Source organism: Harpia harpyja, chromosome 1 (genome assembly GCF_026419915.1).
Source record: "Harpia harpyja isolate bHarHar1 chromosome 1, bHarHar1 primary haplotype, whole genome shotgun sequence".
NCBI lineage: Eukaryota > Metazoa > Chordata > Aves > Accipitriformes > Accipitridae > Harpia > Harpia harpyja.
In genome coordinates, this window is record NC_068940.1 from 70,961,925 (window position 1) to 70,978,858 (window position 16,934).

Genomic DNA, 16,934 nt, shown 5'->3' on the forward strand with positions numbered 1-16,934 from the left:
ACTTTTCCTCTGGGAGGGAAGTGACCCATGGAGCATGCTGCATGGAAGGGAAAGATGGCAAGATTTTGTGCAGTTGCAGTGCCCCTTTTTCAGTGTGTTTGCCAAGCTGTCTTCTAATCCTCAATGAACACTGTACAGGAAGTGTAATTCCCCATTTAAAACACTTTTTCCTGTGCTAGGTAAATCAACATGCTGCTATTCTGGGATTATTCTTTTACATCATACTGATTTTTTTTGATCAGGTGTACTGTGGTTGAAAGTTCCAGTTAGTTGATTTGGGAAATGCATTTCTTGGAAAATATTCTGTATGGGATTATTGGTTTTTATATATGGGACACCAGTTTCCTTTTGTATTCTTCCTGTCTAGAGGTTGAGATACAAACTCACAAGCCTGGAAGAGTAACCCAAAATTTAATTCAAGATAGAGTGAGTTGATTCAAACTCTCATTGGTCATACATCATGCAAAATTTCTTTCTAATTCTACTTCATGTTAGAAAAGAAAAAAAAAAAAAAGAAATCCAACAAACTTTTACAAACACAGAATCCACCGTTTGGCTTTGTATAATATTTGCTGTAGAGAAAGGGTGTCATTGTGGGGGGGAAGAAGACTTTGAGGTATGAAAGTAGGAAGTGGTGTTCACTTGGTGAAATGACTAAATTTTCTCCACTACATGAGACTATGATGATTAAGAATAGCTGGTATTGACACAATTGCCTACTTGGCAAGTAAATCCTGTTCTTCCTGGAGACGGTCCTACCCTTTAAAGCATATTTTGAAATTAACCATGACCCTTTTAACACTTACTTGTGTTGATCTCATTTAATGTATAAAACTTTTTTTTTCTTTTTTTCCCAATATGTAGGCTTGGTATGTTTTGGTATATGTTCGTATGTTTCCTTATTTCCATTATATACTTGGGCATTTTCTTTTGTTGCTTCTGTGGTTATTGTACTTAACGTGAGGGAGAGGGAATTTTTTTTTTAAATTAGGGAAAAGCTGCTTTAAGACCACAGAAAGTGCCATGGGACTTGATTGTCCGATTTGGAATCAGACTACTTTTAAAGTAGTTTGAAAGTGATACCTCATCTAGAGTTCATGATTTTGGTACCCTTTTTAACTGAGTTCTGTGTGACTGAGACAGTTTTAGTTACTCACTACATATTTTGTCCAAACTTTCTTACCCTTTCAATTCTGAGAAATAATTCTGCAGAACTGAATTGAGTTTTCTTATAGTAAATCCCAATCTGAATTGACTCTTATTTAAACCAGCTGCTATTTAATTGCTCTTTTAATTGTATTTTAATTTTTTCCAAAGTGCTGATGTCTTTCATTGAACCACCTGCTCTATGCAGCTCAAGCTCTTGAGGGAGCAGCAATATCCATTACACTATGAGACATGCCTTTCTATTTACCACTACATATGCCAGAGCCGAGTCCTGCTTTGTTGTCCCAGGCTATGAACTCAGATTTTGTAGCCTAATACATGTCATAAACATGTTGCATACTGTTAGATATCAAACACCAGATACTGCTGCACTTTTTTTAAACGCATGCTTTTATGGCTTCCAAGTGGAACTGAACTTAGCTCCATTCCTGCTGTGAGTTCCAGACCTTAAAACAATCTTCCTCTGCAGGTTTGTATATTCAGTGTGTTCTGTGTGGGCCATACACTCTCGTCTAGCCTGGGAAAATAGGGACTTTTGATTCTCAGGGACTGTCAAAATTGTATGATAAGATGTACACTTAATATATGTTGTGGTAGAAAGATTAAGTGGTGTGCTTTATGCTCTGCCCATTGCCCTGTTGTATGGTGGCCATTATAAGCTAAAACAAAACAAAACATAAATCTGGGTTGTCTGCTTTGATAGGTGGGAGGATAAAGTATCAGTAAAGCAGATAGTAGAGACAGAAGGGTACAGGAGTCTTTGCTTCCAACCTGAAACATACTCTTGTTTCCATTTCCCTTCTACCCCTTGTTATTTTCTCAGGCATATAAATACAGCAATATTGTATGTGCTCTTAAGTTTTGAAACAACCTTCAGATTGTGGATGTCTGAATCTATAAGGCTCCGTCTCTTTCTCTGCTGGAGATTTACTGCCATTACAGCTTTCAGTAACTACACACAGATGCAGCTTCCATAGTGTGTGATCCTCATGTAGACAGATAACGTTCCTTTTAAAACCAGTGGACAAGGTATAAATTATAGGTCATAATGGTTTATTATCACAACATCAAACACTTGCACCAGGCACTGACTGAATTGCTGCAAATCCTTTTCTCAGACAAAGTTTAGCGTAGCCTTAATGCAGTCCCCAGTATTGATGATTGTTCCCTACTAAATTTTAGTTTGCTTTCTTAGAAGTCAAAACTGGAGTCAGTAAGACACTCTACTGCCAAAGCAGATGCAGTTCATCTGCTTCCATCCTATAAATATAGGAGTGGTTTGTCTGCAAGGAGCTCAACGGTGCTGCTACATAAATGGGATACTGGCTGTGATCTCTCAGAAGTAGTTGCAAATGAGCACTTGGGCCAACATCCTCCAGTACTTTCTAGAGGTATTTCCTTTGTATAGGGGTCAAGACACCTTTATATTTTGTATTGCATTGAAATGCAGTGATTAGCGGCAATAATTAATATTGCTTATACTACTACTTAGATACAGTATTTATAGCTTTAAGTTAATTAACATGACTATGAATTTTGCTTGGTGTTTATTGAGACCTACATAGTGCTGTTTGTGCCTCTGAGTCTGTTAGTCTGGGACTTTGGAGGTGATGGTTCTTGAGATTGCTGTATTACCATGGAATGTGAAGCCCTGGAGTTGCAGCATACTGTCAAGGCCTTTAGGCTCGTGCACTCTAATGGAGAGAGACTCCTCAGTATTTGCATATTTGAAAATTTGTTTAATATGAATACTGCTGGTTACCTGTTAGTGATGAAAGCAGCTGTTGTGGGAATGGTTTGGTTTTTTTTTTAAAAAACAAAACAAACATCCCAGCATTATTAGCACAAGTGAGAAGACAACAAAGGTGTACAAATACATCCTCTGGCTAAAAAGTTAATGCTAAAAAAAAAATGCTAAAAATAAAAAGCTTTTATTCCAAAACTTAATGAATGAAAAATCCTTTACAATTAAGTTTTAAAGAAGGTATTTCAGCTTTGAGATGGTAACTACCAGAAATGGGAGGAAAGCATAATTTATTTCACCTTGAAAATAGAAGGTGGGAAGTGCTATAGTAACTTGTATTATTGGAAGCATATGCTGCAAAAAGAACTATTAAATGTGGGTTTAATACAGTATCTATAAAATACATTTTCCTTAGATACAGAAATTGCTTTGATTAAAAAATTTTCATCGTGATGGGGAAAAAAGGAAACCAGAATGCACCTACAACTGAAACTAATTAACTGCCTTAATTACATAGTGTTTCTACTGCAATCACATAATAGCTCTATTAGGGAAATGTTGAAAGCAAAGACTGTTGTAATCTTAAAATCTTTAAAAAGCTACCAAAATACTTTTAATTACATTAATCCTAGGTTCTTTTTTAATAGTGGTTTTCTATTGATAATTGAGATCATACAAGAAAGCTTACATAATAAAATATGTTTTAAGCATCAATCCTGCAAGCAGTTACAGCACACTGGGGTGAACGTTTTCAGTGATGCCTGTGGGCAGTCTGTTGAATAAGGCTGTTGAATGTCTGTAAAGTTTATTCTTGTGCACAACTGGGAGCACAAATGAAGCCTGTGATCAAAACTGGATGGCATTCTTGGGTGAATAGTCCAAGATTGTCCTTGCACATCTCTGAGCCAGTCCTAACATTTTTGCTCCTCCCTCCAGATTTTATTTTTAACTAGCAAGATTTTGCCTCACTGTTACCATTATAAATTCCTGTAGGCTCCAGGCTTCTCCCCCCATTTCCCTTTCCTTTCAATGGTCATTGACTCCTCAAGAACAAATTTCCTTACTCTGCTTCCTTTTTTAATACCACTAGAAGTAAAATCAATCATTTCTGTGAGCATATGCATTTGTGAAAGGAATTAATTGCATGTAAAGTTCTAACCACTGCAAACTGTCCCTGTATCTTGTCCAGCTCACTAATTCAGGTTCTACCGCTATTACCTATTTTTTCTGGGGTTAAAATTAACAGCTAACACCATAGGATTTAATGATCATTTGAAAATTATTTTTAAAAGTGGTTTTTTTTAAGTCTTTAGGTAGTGATATATTTAGTATGCACTATGTTACTAATGCAATAACAAGAAGAATGTTTTGGATTTGGAGACAGTGCCCTTTGACTACTGTGTAGTTTCTTAGCAGAGCATCCAAGCCACAGGATACTGGTCCTCTATTTATTTTACCTTAACTTTTTTTTTTTTAAGGTACTATGCTCAGTGCTGGATAGAAATTTAAAGTGCTTCTTAGTCCATTCTATACAGGAGGTTCACTCTTGCCCCTGGCCACTTCCATTCATATTTGCTCTTTATCACTGGGGATATCTTCTGCTGTGTGTTTAGTGGGTTTCCACTGACAGTTGGTTCTGTGTATGCATTTAGTTACAGCAGTTAAACATGCTTTCAGTAAGTGTAGCAATTTATGTTAAAGCTACCTAGCAGCATCCACAGCTTTTGCAACACATTGCACTTTTTCCTGTGGTCCTGCTATGAGGTGTTTTCCAGGGGTTAAGCTATCAGCAGTAGTTGAATAAGAAGCTAATGAAAGACTGTAGCCTCTCAGAGGTCATACCCAATAACTGGATGTGCCACCAAAAAGTTCTATAGAACATTTTCTCAGAAGCAGTGCAATTCCTGTTGCTTCCTTTTTTCTAAGAGTGTGAGCATTAAGTTGTTTGTATAACGTGTGGAAGACCAAGATTCAGTTTCCTCCTCTCTGATCCCTTAGGAGTGTTTTAATCATAAGACTGTTAACTGGCTTGGGGTAGGACCTCATTTCTGCTCTTTCACATTTCTCCTATTTGCCTCTTGATTTCTGTGTACCGTCATTGGAATGTCTGTTGGGACACCGTTTGGAATTAAAGTCATGAGGCTGGAGAGAAGTAAGTTTGTTTCTCATTGCTTGCTTTCTTAATGGATGCTTTTTCAGACGGCGTATGCAAAATGGAACAATCCTGAAACAGTGAGCATTTTCCTCTAAAATAAGTATTCACTGCAGCATTCCCCTGATAAGCAGAAGATCAGACTTCAAATCTTTCTAACTCAGGCCTGAGATTTCAACTTTGAAGGTGTATTATTGGTAGTACGTTATAGATTAATTGAGGCATGCTACAAAGAAATATATAAAAACCCTTAAAAACTGTTTTTTAACCTCAAAATAGTTAATTTGACTTTTTGAATGGAAAAAAAAATTAAAAAAAAAGTAGAAGAAAACCATCCTAACTTTTTTTCAATATAGCATACACTGTCTTCATTCTCATGTCATGATTCAGAAGCAAAAGGGTAGAGACAAGAAAGACTTTTCTATTTTAGGAATCCTGCTGGAGATCAGTTTTTCTGCACAAGAAAATCTGAGCCAGTGAATCTGATAAACTGCTGCTGTGCCACCTGTTCAGACTTGCTACATTTTATAGTGCCTCATACCACAGTTCTTTCCCTTTGTCTTCAAATTTAACTTTTCCTTTCTGCAATGTGATACTGTCTTATTTGAATTGAATATCACGTCTCTAAAAGTGCAGCGATTCCCTCAGGCTATTGATTCTCATCATGTTGAAGGTGCATGCCAATGCTTCCAGTAGCTGCTGGATTGAATGCATGTGACAGAATACAGAAACGAAGGGATCAAAGTAGCATGTCAATTGCCAGATAATATTTTTCTGTCTGAGCTTATTTTTAGGTTTGCAGTGACCAAGTAGATCATGTGGTTTTATTCATGTAGCCATATCTTTATGCTCTGCTATTTGACTTGTTCTGGAGATGGAACAAGACAAACTTCAGATGATAATTCAAACAAGATGTGCAGAAATGAATGTTAGGGTAAGGGGAATGCCTTTTGGTTTGGAACGATTTATGCAGTTGGTTTTGTTTTCTCTTTTTATCAGTTTCAAGCTAAGTGAAACTGAAGATTTATATAATGTACAGCTCTTTTATTTCATGTCAGCAGTAAAGATCAAAAAGAAGATTGGCATTTTAAGGAAAAGCCCTAATGCCATGCCCTGAAATAAAAATTATGTGATGAATTAAAACATGTAGGACACTGAAAGAATGTGTTTTAGTTGTGGGGTTGTTTTTCTGTTTTTAATTGAGAGGTAATTAGCTTTCTTTTGGCAATGCTCATATGAAAGACTCAGGGACAGAAAAAATTCCATCTCGTGAATCTCAAGTAAAAGAAGCATTGCCAAGTCAGCATTGTTCCTTGCAAGTGTGTGTATACACACCTCTGTGTATGTAGTTTAGTTAGCAAACACTCGAGCCACCAGTATAAATCCTCAAGACTTTCAGGATTCTTGTCTTTATCAGTATTTCTTCATCTTTTGTCCCTGTGGCATGCCAAAATTGATGAAAAAATCGTCTTGGCTTTCTGGTACTAATTTTTGTCTTGGCCAGTCCTGTTGCAGTTCCCAGCTCTCTGCATGTATTTTCCATTTACTCTTGCACAGGTCACTTCATTTTGGGGAGGGAGGGGAGAAATTCTTCAGTTTATTTTCTGTGATATTTGAATTTAATCACAAGCAGTAGTAGTGCTTTCAGAAGGACTGTGTTTGCTGTATGAAAAAATTGTGTTCCGATATTTATTTCATTGTCAGCTATGTGGGGTAACAGTGCTCTCACTATCTATTTCTGTGTATGGTAGCACAATGAGACCCTTATTCTTATTAGACTCCAGTAATAACATACGTTCATTCTTTATGTTACAGTTATTTAACATACTCACAAAGCTATTTGAAAAACACACTAATATGCCAGGTTTAGATCCTCTGCAGAAATAAGAATTTGTGAAAACTCTATTATGCTTTGATTTCAGAGTGAAGGATGAGCAAAAATTTTACATTTGTGCATTGGTTTTCTTTCAAGTACAATCTGAGATAAAATGGCTGAAAACAGTGGCTGTTCTTTCTATCTTTACCACTCACAGAAATGGCTGCTATATACAGCTAGTTACCTCCTATCCTGATATGTTTTTTTCTTTAAATCGCCATCAACAACAGCAAAAAAACATATGCACAAGAGAAAATTACAGGCGGAGCAGATAACTTTCTAGGAAAGGTCCTTGCTGTCCAGTGTTTTGCTAAAAGCTTGTCGTGACCATCTGAGCTACATGTGATGACTTCCAAATTGGCAAGCTTACCATCCCTGGAATCCCAGGGCAGTCCAGACCAGCTGCTGGTAATACTCATTGACTGTGGGCTGATTTTTTTTAAATCTGAAGTTTACTTATCATTGGTCTTTTGTACAAAAGTAGTTGTGCTTCTTTTTCTAACTTTACTGATTTTTAAAAAAATAACAGTACTTCGTGGTAATGCTACCCATTTAGATTTGTTGCAAAAAGGCATGCTTAGGATTAATCTACAGCAAGACTAAAAATGATACTTTTTCAAATAAATTTAGTAGTTCAAAATGCAAATTATTGCATTACTTTTTTTTTTTCCCCTATATTAGCTTTTAGATATTTTAGTACATTGCGTATTCTTAGATTCCTTCCAGTAATGAATATCCCACTAATTTGTAATTTATTAAAATGTAACAAACTACATTCTGGAATAATTCCTGAAGTGTCTATGGGGCACTTGATGTTCCCCTCCCTTCTCCCTCATTCTCATTTTTGCATGTAACGCTTCCAGCTAAGGACTCTCACGTATCATTTGCAAAGTCTTGCTAGTATTCAATGACGGATGGGAACTGTGAGCATAAAGGCCACGTAACAAAATAGAGTTGCAGCACGAAGTATGTCTTTGTATCCTGTTGTAGAGGTTCAGAAGTAGGGCTGCAATTTGGAGGTTGCATACAGAGGCTGTCCAGGTCATGCTTTAGGACAGTCTATAGCCTAGTCTACAGATTAAATGCAGATGAGAGAATATTCTTAGTGCTGGTGAGCTCGTGAGGAAAGAATATTGATGTCATGTTCCGCTACATAAAATCTGCCCCAAAGTGTTAGACTCAGCCTTAATTTTTGTTAAATGTTTTTGTGGTTGGGTTGACCTCTCAGTTTGATTTTGAGCCAGAGAGAAAGTTTGTATCTCCTGCAAGGATGCGTTCATTATCCTACCACTTCCTCTGCAATACTCCAGTGTCCCAAGAAATGGAGACCAGGTGGAGAGCTTGATGGAGTTGGCTTCTTCCCTTATGTTCTTAATGAGGCTGTGGGTGAGTTCACCAGGCCAACAAGGGAGTTTTGCAGTCCATCAGCAAAATGCTCTTGGAAGATAGTTCTCCGAGATCTATGACTAGAATAACACAGGTTATAACAGTCGCCAAGCACCTTCAATACAGAGCTGGAAGGAACCTGTGTTGTGCACTGGAATCCCGACTAGGCTTCATGCTGTGGAAATGCAAAACAAAATAAAGGTTAAAACTGAAGTCAACTGAAAGCAACTGGTGGATACAAAACATGAGTCAAAGAGAGCAATGAAGTTATGTATTATGACAAGGAATTAGTGAAGCTTGACTGCCTTGATTGTGAGCAGATATTATATAGTAAAGGAACTTACAATATGATCAAAACAGAAGTAAGAAGAAAAGGTTCCTGTGTATCCTGGGACTACCTTTTTTGTTGTTGTTAATGCAAAAACAGAGGATAGATTGCTCCAATCTTGTCCTTGATTTTTTCTGAAATTTCTTGTCCCCACCTTAGAAAGTGAAGACAATTTACAAGGCTGTAAAAGTGAGAATTTGCATAATGAAATAGAAATAAAACCCTGAAACTGGTGCACATGCATGGGCTACTTCTGATACACAGCTGTTTGTACATGTTTGTGAATACAGGTGGACAGTTACATACCTTTGATTTCTGAAAGTCTAGCTCTAAAGTCTAATCCAATGCATTTTTAGCAATAGTTGTTGGGTACCTTTGCATTACACGTTGTTTGTGACCTGTGTTGGACTAAGGTGGACTGAAACAGTCAAAAAGCTTGCTTGGTTCAGCGAACAAATGCTATTGAAGGGAGGCTTTATTCAATAATTTGGCTCAGTTATAGTACAATTACTCAGGCTGGTTTAATACTTTCTGAGTCTTGATTTCCCTGAAGCAGTCTGTTTGCTGATGTTAGATTTCTTGTTCTAATTTCCCAGAGAACTGAGAAAGGTTTTCTTTCTTTGTTATTGTTGGGGGGTTGTTTGTTGTTTTTTTTTAAATCAAGCACATCTTTTTCCCCTAAGCGGGGTATGAGGGTACAAGCAGGAAATAATTACAACAATAATTCCATCTATAGGTGTAGATGGTCCACAGGGGTAGACACTGCTGATTTGTCCTTGATTTGCAGAGGAATTGTGGGTTTCCTTGCATGTTGTTTAATATTGCGTCATTTCTAATTAGAGTAGCTTTTGTAACAGACGCGAAAGACACTGTAACAGAGAGGGAAGTAGCTGTGGATAGAGGTGTGTGCTCTACAGGCTTGGCACTACCGCCTGTACCAACATGGAGAGGTATTTTGGTGAGACTAGCCTCATCATCCTAAGTTTGCATGACAGCCCATGTTAAACTCTTTCTCCTGTAATAGTATGTCCTTCTTTTTTCAATATACCATTATTTCTTTGGTATCTGCTGCTGTGGTATACTACAGGGAATAGTGAAGATTGGAGTAATTTTCCTCTGACTTTCTTTTAGTGTCATTAGACTGAGATTACTGAATCTCGGGTTTTTGATGTGTTGTTTGTTCTTTCAGCTTCTCCTCCGTATAATGGCCTTTCTTAATATGTCAGGTGTGTTAATCTATATTTCTAATGAAGCTGTCATAACGAGGCCTCCAGCCTCAAGGATCACTAAGCTGGCTTCTGCTCCTACTTTCTTCTGTGCTTTTCTTGCTGCCCTCAGCCTCTTCAGGCTTCTGCCACTGTCTTTTATGTCCCCCTCTGTTGCTGGCTGGGCAATGCTAGCAGTTTATTGGCCTTGAGGAGAGCATATAATCTTGGTGCATCCTTACAAGCTGATGAAGGGGCACTCTGGATGGAGGTGCAGAAGAGGCAGGTTGTTCCACAGTTGCATATAAGTAGTATTTCACATTTGCCACCATCAGTGTTGGGGACTGACCGTGTGCATTGAATCAGTAACTTTTCACCAGAACTCTTGAGCTGGGAACAGGTTGGTTTTATTACTTGCATTTGTAGTATAGATAGTAGGACCATTCCTGTTAACATCCAGTTCACCCATAGCTCCTGTGGTGGTAGTGCATTCCTTGACAATTTGTGGTAGTGAGTTCCCCTGCTGCTACACGCAATGTAAAGTAATTTCAACAAAACCAGAGGGGTTTTTGAAAGCAGTTTCCTTACCTGCACTAAATTCCAATGTGAAACATCTTTAATAAAGGGTTAAAAACCCAAAACATTACAAAACATCCCTCTTTTCAAGCTGAATCTATGCATTTATGTGCAACTTCCTTTTCTATTATTTCTTATTTCATTTGCTCGCATGCCATTTCTAAAAGGTCAGTATTTACCACAAGTTGTTAAGCAGTTTAAACCAGGTCAGTTGGGCAATACTATCTGCAAGAGACAGCTGAACAGTTTCTGTCTTCTATACAGAGGACTAGCAGGGTTGATGCTGACTTTATAACCACAGAGCTTAAATATAAGAGCCTGTTTTGAATATTTCCAGCACTGAAACTTTGAGCTTATGCTTTTAATGGGATCTTTGGGATCTGACCAACTACAGAAATACTGTTACCTATGTTGAGATCTTAGAAATGCCCTGAATTTGCACCCAGTGCTATATAGCAACTCTTTAATAAAAAGAAAACGAAGAGTGTTACCATTTTCAATAATGAAAAAATGCCTCTTGCTAAATGTAATTCTCATAATTTGCTAAATATACTGTAAAAATTACATTTTGTGGGGGATTTCACATACATGCAGGGGAGTACTTAGGTTTCCTGTTCCTATTAATTTTGCCATGTAAAACATATCCCTTTATTTTTTATAGTTTTTCTACTGATTTCTCTTTCACAGTTCTTAGTCATTATGCACCCGGAGGTTGCCCTTTTTGTTGTTGTTGTTGTTCGCCATTTAATGTAGAAAGCTGGAAAAAGGGTTTGTAGAAACCTGTAGTGCAGTTATATAAAATTAATTTATTCTTCTTTTTGCTAGTAGAAGAAACATACAATCAATAGGTAAAAACTCTTAATTTTTCTTTTAATGCACTGTGTAGTGCAACTTCATTTATTCTTATTGACACCTAAGGTTCTGTGCACATAATTGGTCATTTACATCGTAGATTTTAAGGGCCTGTGAAATCTGGTTCAGTTAGAACAGTGTAACTCAGCATAGCTAGGCTGGACATTGTAGACAGTACCACTGCTCTGCTGGAAACCAGCATACATCCCTTTCAGTTAATAGTGATTTCCCTTTAGACTTAGGGCCAGTCCAGTAAGGGCCCTTGACTGGAATGGTACGTTGACTTCAAGTGTATCCACCTCAAAATCTGTTATGGGAAACCTCCTGTTGCAGTTCCTAATGACTTCTTTTACAAATCACATCTGCATAAATCAGGACTAACTTCAGTCAAATCAGCAGCATGTTGCTTGTGAGAGATTGGAGTTGACTATCTTCCTACATGACTTGGACCATTAATATTATGAAGCTTATTTTTTCTTTAACAGTATTTTTGTGCAGGGATTAAACATTCCCCAAACTGAATGTAACACAGATTTAGTTTTTATTTCAGACTACAAAATTTACAAGATTTTGCTTACATGATATGCAATATAAAATAACAACCTACGTCCTTTCCCAAAAGTATAGTAAGTCTAGGGATTTTTTATTTTAATTATTCTTTTAATATGATTGAGAAGTAAGGAAACATTGCCAGTAGTACAAGCTTTATAGGAAAAGATGTCATATATTCAATGAGCTAGGCAATTAAGTGCATTTTGGCTTTGTATTCATGTGATGCATAAAAGATGTTCAGTTTCCTCATTATTATTTTTCCTTTCCCTTTGCTACCTCAGCGGTGGTGTATGCAGGCAGAAAATACTGCTTCAGTAAAGTTGGGCTTAGTTATTTCACATCCCAAATGTCTAAAAATCATGCTGGGGGTTTTGTGCATGTGTTGTGATGAAAAGGCTTACAGTTTCTTCATAAATGATTATGATGGAGAAAGAAAAGAACTATGGCACAGAGGTATTCCATCCACATTTCTTGAAAATAGTTCCTTGGCAAAAATTGTAATAAAGTAGAAGTCCATTAACCATGAACAATTTTTGATTTGTAACAGCAGTAATTGCATACTGCTTGTCAATGCATGTTCTCACATATGGTATAAAACTAAAACATTGCTATCTGAAGAGTTCTTCATTTTTGCTGATGTCCTCATTTTGTTTGAGACATCGTTTATTGGGGCAGCATGTAGGGCACAGTGAAACTTTCACAATGAAACCTGAAACTGGATGAAACAAACCTGAAGGTTGGATCAAGTTCACAAGAACATTTGCTGAGGTTTTTAAGTCTGGGTTGAATTTGCAGCCAGTCTGTGCTCACTTACTGTGCATTGAAAGAACCACAAGAAATGTATTGGTTTCATATGGTTTCAGCCTTCAGTCATTTCACACTACTGGTGACTTCAGTAAAAGCTGGACATTCCTTGCTCAAACTCCAGTGGAAGTAAACTGAGGCTTGTGTAAAGTGATTTAGAAAGTCAGGTGTGGTAAGTGGTTTGACAGTATCACCAGGTAGGAAGGAGACAGAAAGCAAGAGACTTCTGTGCTCCCAAAAGCATGAAGATAAAAGGCAGGAGTAGGCAGGATCTCACATCACACTTGAGAAGCTCCTACTTGTTCATTATTGGGCTGCAGCACAAGTGTCAGGATTGGACCGTGCATGCAAGGTGGGGGTTTTGTTGACAGAGAAGAGAGGACAGGGAAAGACTGATGAGCAAAAGTGAGGATAGCTTCCCCTTGCAGGTACAAACATGGGAGCTTTGTGGAGGATTTCTTCTAGTCAGGGGAAAATGAGAGAGAAATTTTAATTGTGGGATATGAGTATTTGTGGGGAATAAAAGACTGGATCAGCTGAGTTACATAGGATGACTGAAACATATAAAGAAAGGAGAATTCAAGGGAGAGGAAACACAAACAGACCCCAGGGAGAATCCTTCAGTGTGATGGGTGGGGGCCAGTATCTCATTTTTGCAGTTAGAGAAGGGAAGCACTAAATTTCTCATTGAAGGGTTATTTCTAGATCCTGATGAGTAGATGTAAAAGGAAAGCTTTCTATTTTGAATTGCCTCTAGTAAATATAATTTTTTCGCTGCTGGGCATCACTTAAAAACTTTGTTTCCTCATCCTCAGAAGATATTTGCTGATACTGGTGCTTGTAGCTCTCCCTTGTGAGCACTGTCACAGGAGAAGTCTCATGGATGCATGTTTGAATATTTAGGACTTGGTATCATTCTTCTGAGGTAATGCCACTAACAAATAGTTCCCTTTTTATTTCTCTGTCAACAATGCTGAAATCAAATTAGCTAGCAATTGAAGCTGCTAAACTTTGGTTTTAGTTCCAAAGTATATGGAAATGTATTTGGCAAAAGAAAATTCTATAATAAATAAAAAGTGATCTCCCAAAACATATGTAGGAAGCCTGGTTTCTGGGAACCGACCATACTTCATGCCAATCAGAGTTGTGGAACCTACTGGCCATTTTTTACGAAGCTTAACAGTAGGGTAGAGGTCTTAAAAGCTAGATAAATTAATCTAATCTTCATCTAATAAGTTGTTGGCTGGGCAAGAAAGACCCAAGTGAATGCTCTGGGTATTGAGGGAAAGGACTCAGCTGCTAAATGCTGTCTGGCAGTGCAGCCCTGGAGTAGCCTTGGCATGTAGGAGCTTAGAGAAAGCAGGTTTCCATCATTTTTGCTGGTCATAGGCAATTTGTTTTCTGTCCATATCATATAATGGAAAACTCTCTGTGGCCTTCTGTTTGGCACTCAAACATTTCTTGCAGTACTTCCCAGAACTACTGGTTAGTTCTTGGGGAATTCACTAAACATCTATGAGAAATTAAGTGCCTTGCTATAATGCTGGCTTTGGATCAGTGGGAGTTGTAAAGAACAGCGTAAGGTAGGAACAGTTCTAGGAGGAACTTATTATAAGAATAATCACCCAGATATCCAAGAAATCTCCCAAATTAAATCTTCCAGTTATGTCTCTTTGGCACTTGTCTTCCTGAAGATACTGTGCGCTGCAGCCAAAGACAGGCAAAGTCTGTGAAGCTGAAATTGGGACTGGGGATCCTGTGGTGGCCATGACAGAGAGTGGTATCTAAAGGGAAGAATGCTATCAGTCTTGAACAGTAGGTCTTCAGATGGATCTGTGTGCTTACTTCATTTGTAGCCAGTTTGCTGCTAACTTTCAACAACTAGTCCACAGTATCTGAACTATAACCGTGGTTTTCAAGTGACAGATGCTGAAGACTTGGCTAGATAATTATGTGAACATTTACTTTTGGGTATCAAACTAAAAACTGTACAGTCAGAAAGAGGGTATACTGACAAGACTTTTACATGAGAGCAACAGTTCACAGAAAGCAGCATTTTCATGATCATGTCTGTGATACAGCTTTGAGGAGAACAAAACCGGATAGTCCCTGAGGAGCAGTTCAGCCAAAGCAGCTCAGAGTTGTAAAAACTGGCCACCGTTAGCCTTGTAGCTCTTGCTGCCTGGCTGCGTATTTGTATTCTCTTTTTTCCCCTCCTGATTTCCTGTGAAAATGAAATTAATGCAATTCAGACCATGCCTCTGTGGTGTTTTTTTCCCTGAATAACTTTAGAGCATTTCTAGTTCTCAGTGCATTGAAACAATAGGGATAGAGCTGATGACTTAGATTTGATTTGTTGAGATGCTGTGTGATTTAAGAAGTGTCATGTAGGTTAAGAGGTGGTGACAGGATATCAAAGGCTCATTGCTGTGAGGAGGAGCATAGGATCTCACCAGATAGCAAAAAAGAGTGAAAGGAGAAAAATGGGGTCTACAAGAAGGCCATATTCGCTCTTTACCCCTGTTGATGCATTATAACTTTGAGCCTAAGAATATGTATTTTTCAAACACTGCTAGGTGAGCTGCAGACAAGGGAGGTGTTTTAATAAAATACCTTCTGTTGTACCTCTTTTGCTGAAGACTGTTGAAAATTACTGACAGTAGCCAAGTTAAGATGAAGGTACACTTTCAATTCTTCTGTTTACCTCACATGGGGATGAAATGGGAAGTGTTTTCTATGGAAATTAGAGGACGAGTATAATAAATACGCCCAGTAGCATGTAAAATACCTAAATGTTGTATTTCCTCAAATACTGTCTCTGTTAATGTAGCACAAGTTACAAACTGCTCTTTCTTTGCATCATTTAATTTTTGGGAAAGCCATTAGCAAAGGTATGAAGCTGTGAGTCAAGATGCACAGGTTCTGTTCCCCATCCCATCAGTTACCTGCTTCGCAATCTGAGGCAAGTAATCTTTCTGCCTGTGTCACTTCCTAATCTGTCTGATGCTTTGGCTGACTGTTGACAGATCCCTCCATGTCTATGATAAAAAGTACTTTATATCAGACAGGTGGTGTTGTCAACTGCATCTCTCTAGTTGCTGTCTGTTCCTGCAGCATATTGAGAATTACAGTTAATAAGCTAATCAAATAGAAGTATGTTAATTTAATTTCAATGAAACAGATGTTACTTTAAATTCCATAATACGTAACATAGAGATTAGTTTTTCAAGACTGGACAAGATGGGCAATTTAATGTGAATTAAATGCAGAAATTTCCACTAACATAAGTGGGGACTCTGCTGTGGTTTATAAAGGTTTGGTTAGTTTTTCTGCCCTCAACTGTTCATTTTCCTACACATTTCTTCTGCTTTGGTAGTCTGGTTTAAACAAGAAACAAAACTATCAAGGTGCTCTGTCAAGGGTTGCTTTCCAGTAAAAGACTGCACAGAAACATGCGGTACTGACAGCTGTGTGAAAATGTATGGGCTGGGAGACTTCTTTCAAATTTCAAATTCTTTGTGCTTGGCATTCATGTAATAGCTTAGATCTGTTGGCTCCCTGAACTTGCCATTTGTCAAAAAATGGGCATTTATGAACTTTGATGTATGGTATGTATACAATACAACTAAAATTAGGCTATGTAAGCTTCAAAAATTATATTCCAAGAAAATACCAAAACTAGTTTGTAGTCCATTCTCATCTTTTCATTTATTTTTTTAAATGGTGATTGGTAAAAAGCCCACACCTCAAAATACCGTTGTCCACACTTAATATATTGTCCTTAGTTCTGTGGAATTAGTGAGCTTGAAATCCTACTGACAGGAGAATATTTTAGTCCAGATGGCCTCAGCTTTGTGTAATTTACCTTTTAATGTATGGCTTGCCAGCTGGGACAACTTTGCTTTGGGTGAAATTTGCATAGCCATCAGATATTTGTTACATGTCTGGAAAGAAAACTGGGAGCAAGTTCTGGCTTATGCTAATACTTTGCTACCGCCACATGCTACCACTAAAGCAGCAAAAAAAGAATTACACTTTTCATTTGTTCTCGGCAGTTAAATTATGAGTCTCTGCCTTACAAAGATCAGATATTTTTCCGTTAGCTCTTTAGTACTGATGAAGCAGGCAGAGCTTTAATCATGAAATTGTTTCACCTTGTTAAAATACGGCCATTCTTGTTGAACAAATTAAGTTACAAAATACTGAATACATGCACCAGGCATTTCCAGACTTCAAATAAATTTTCAGACAAAACAAACTAAAACATTATGGGAATTCACTTTTTAATGCTT

General features: G+C 37.7%; 1 protein-coding gene across 1 annotated transcript in view; it reads left to right on the top strand.

Annotated features, from left to right (window-relative positions):
- Positions 1–16,934, top strand: part of JAZF1 (JAZF zinc finger 1) — a 202,863-nt gene that overhangs the window by 111,927 nt on the left and 74,002 nt on the right. The window lies entirely within an intron of this gene.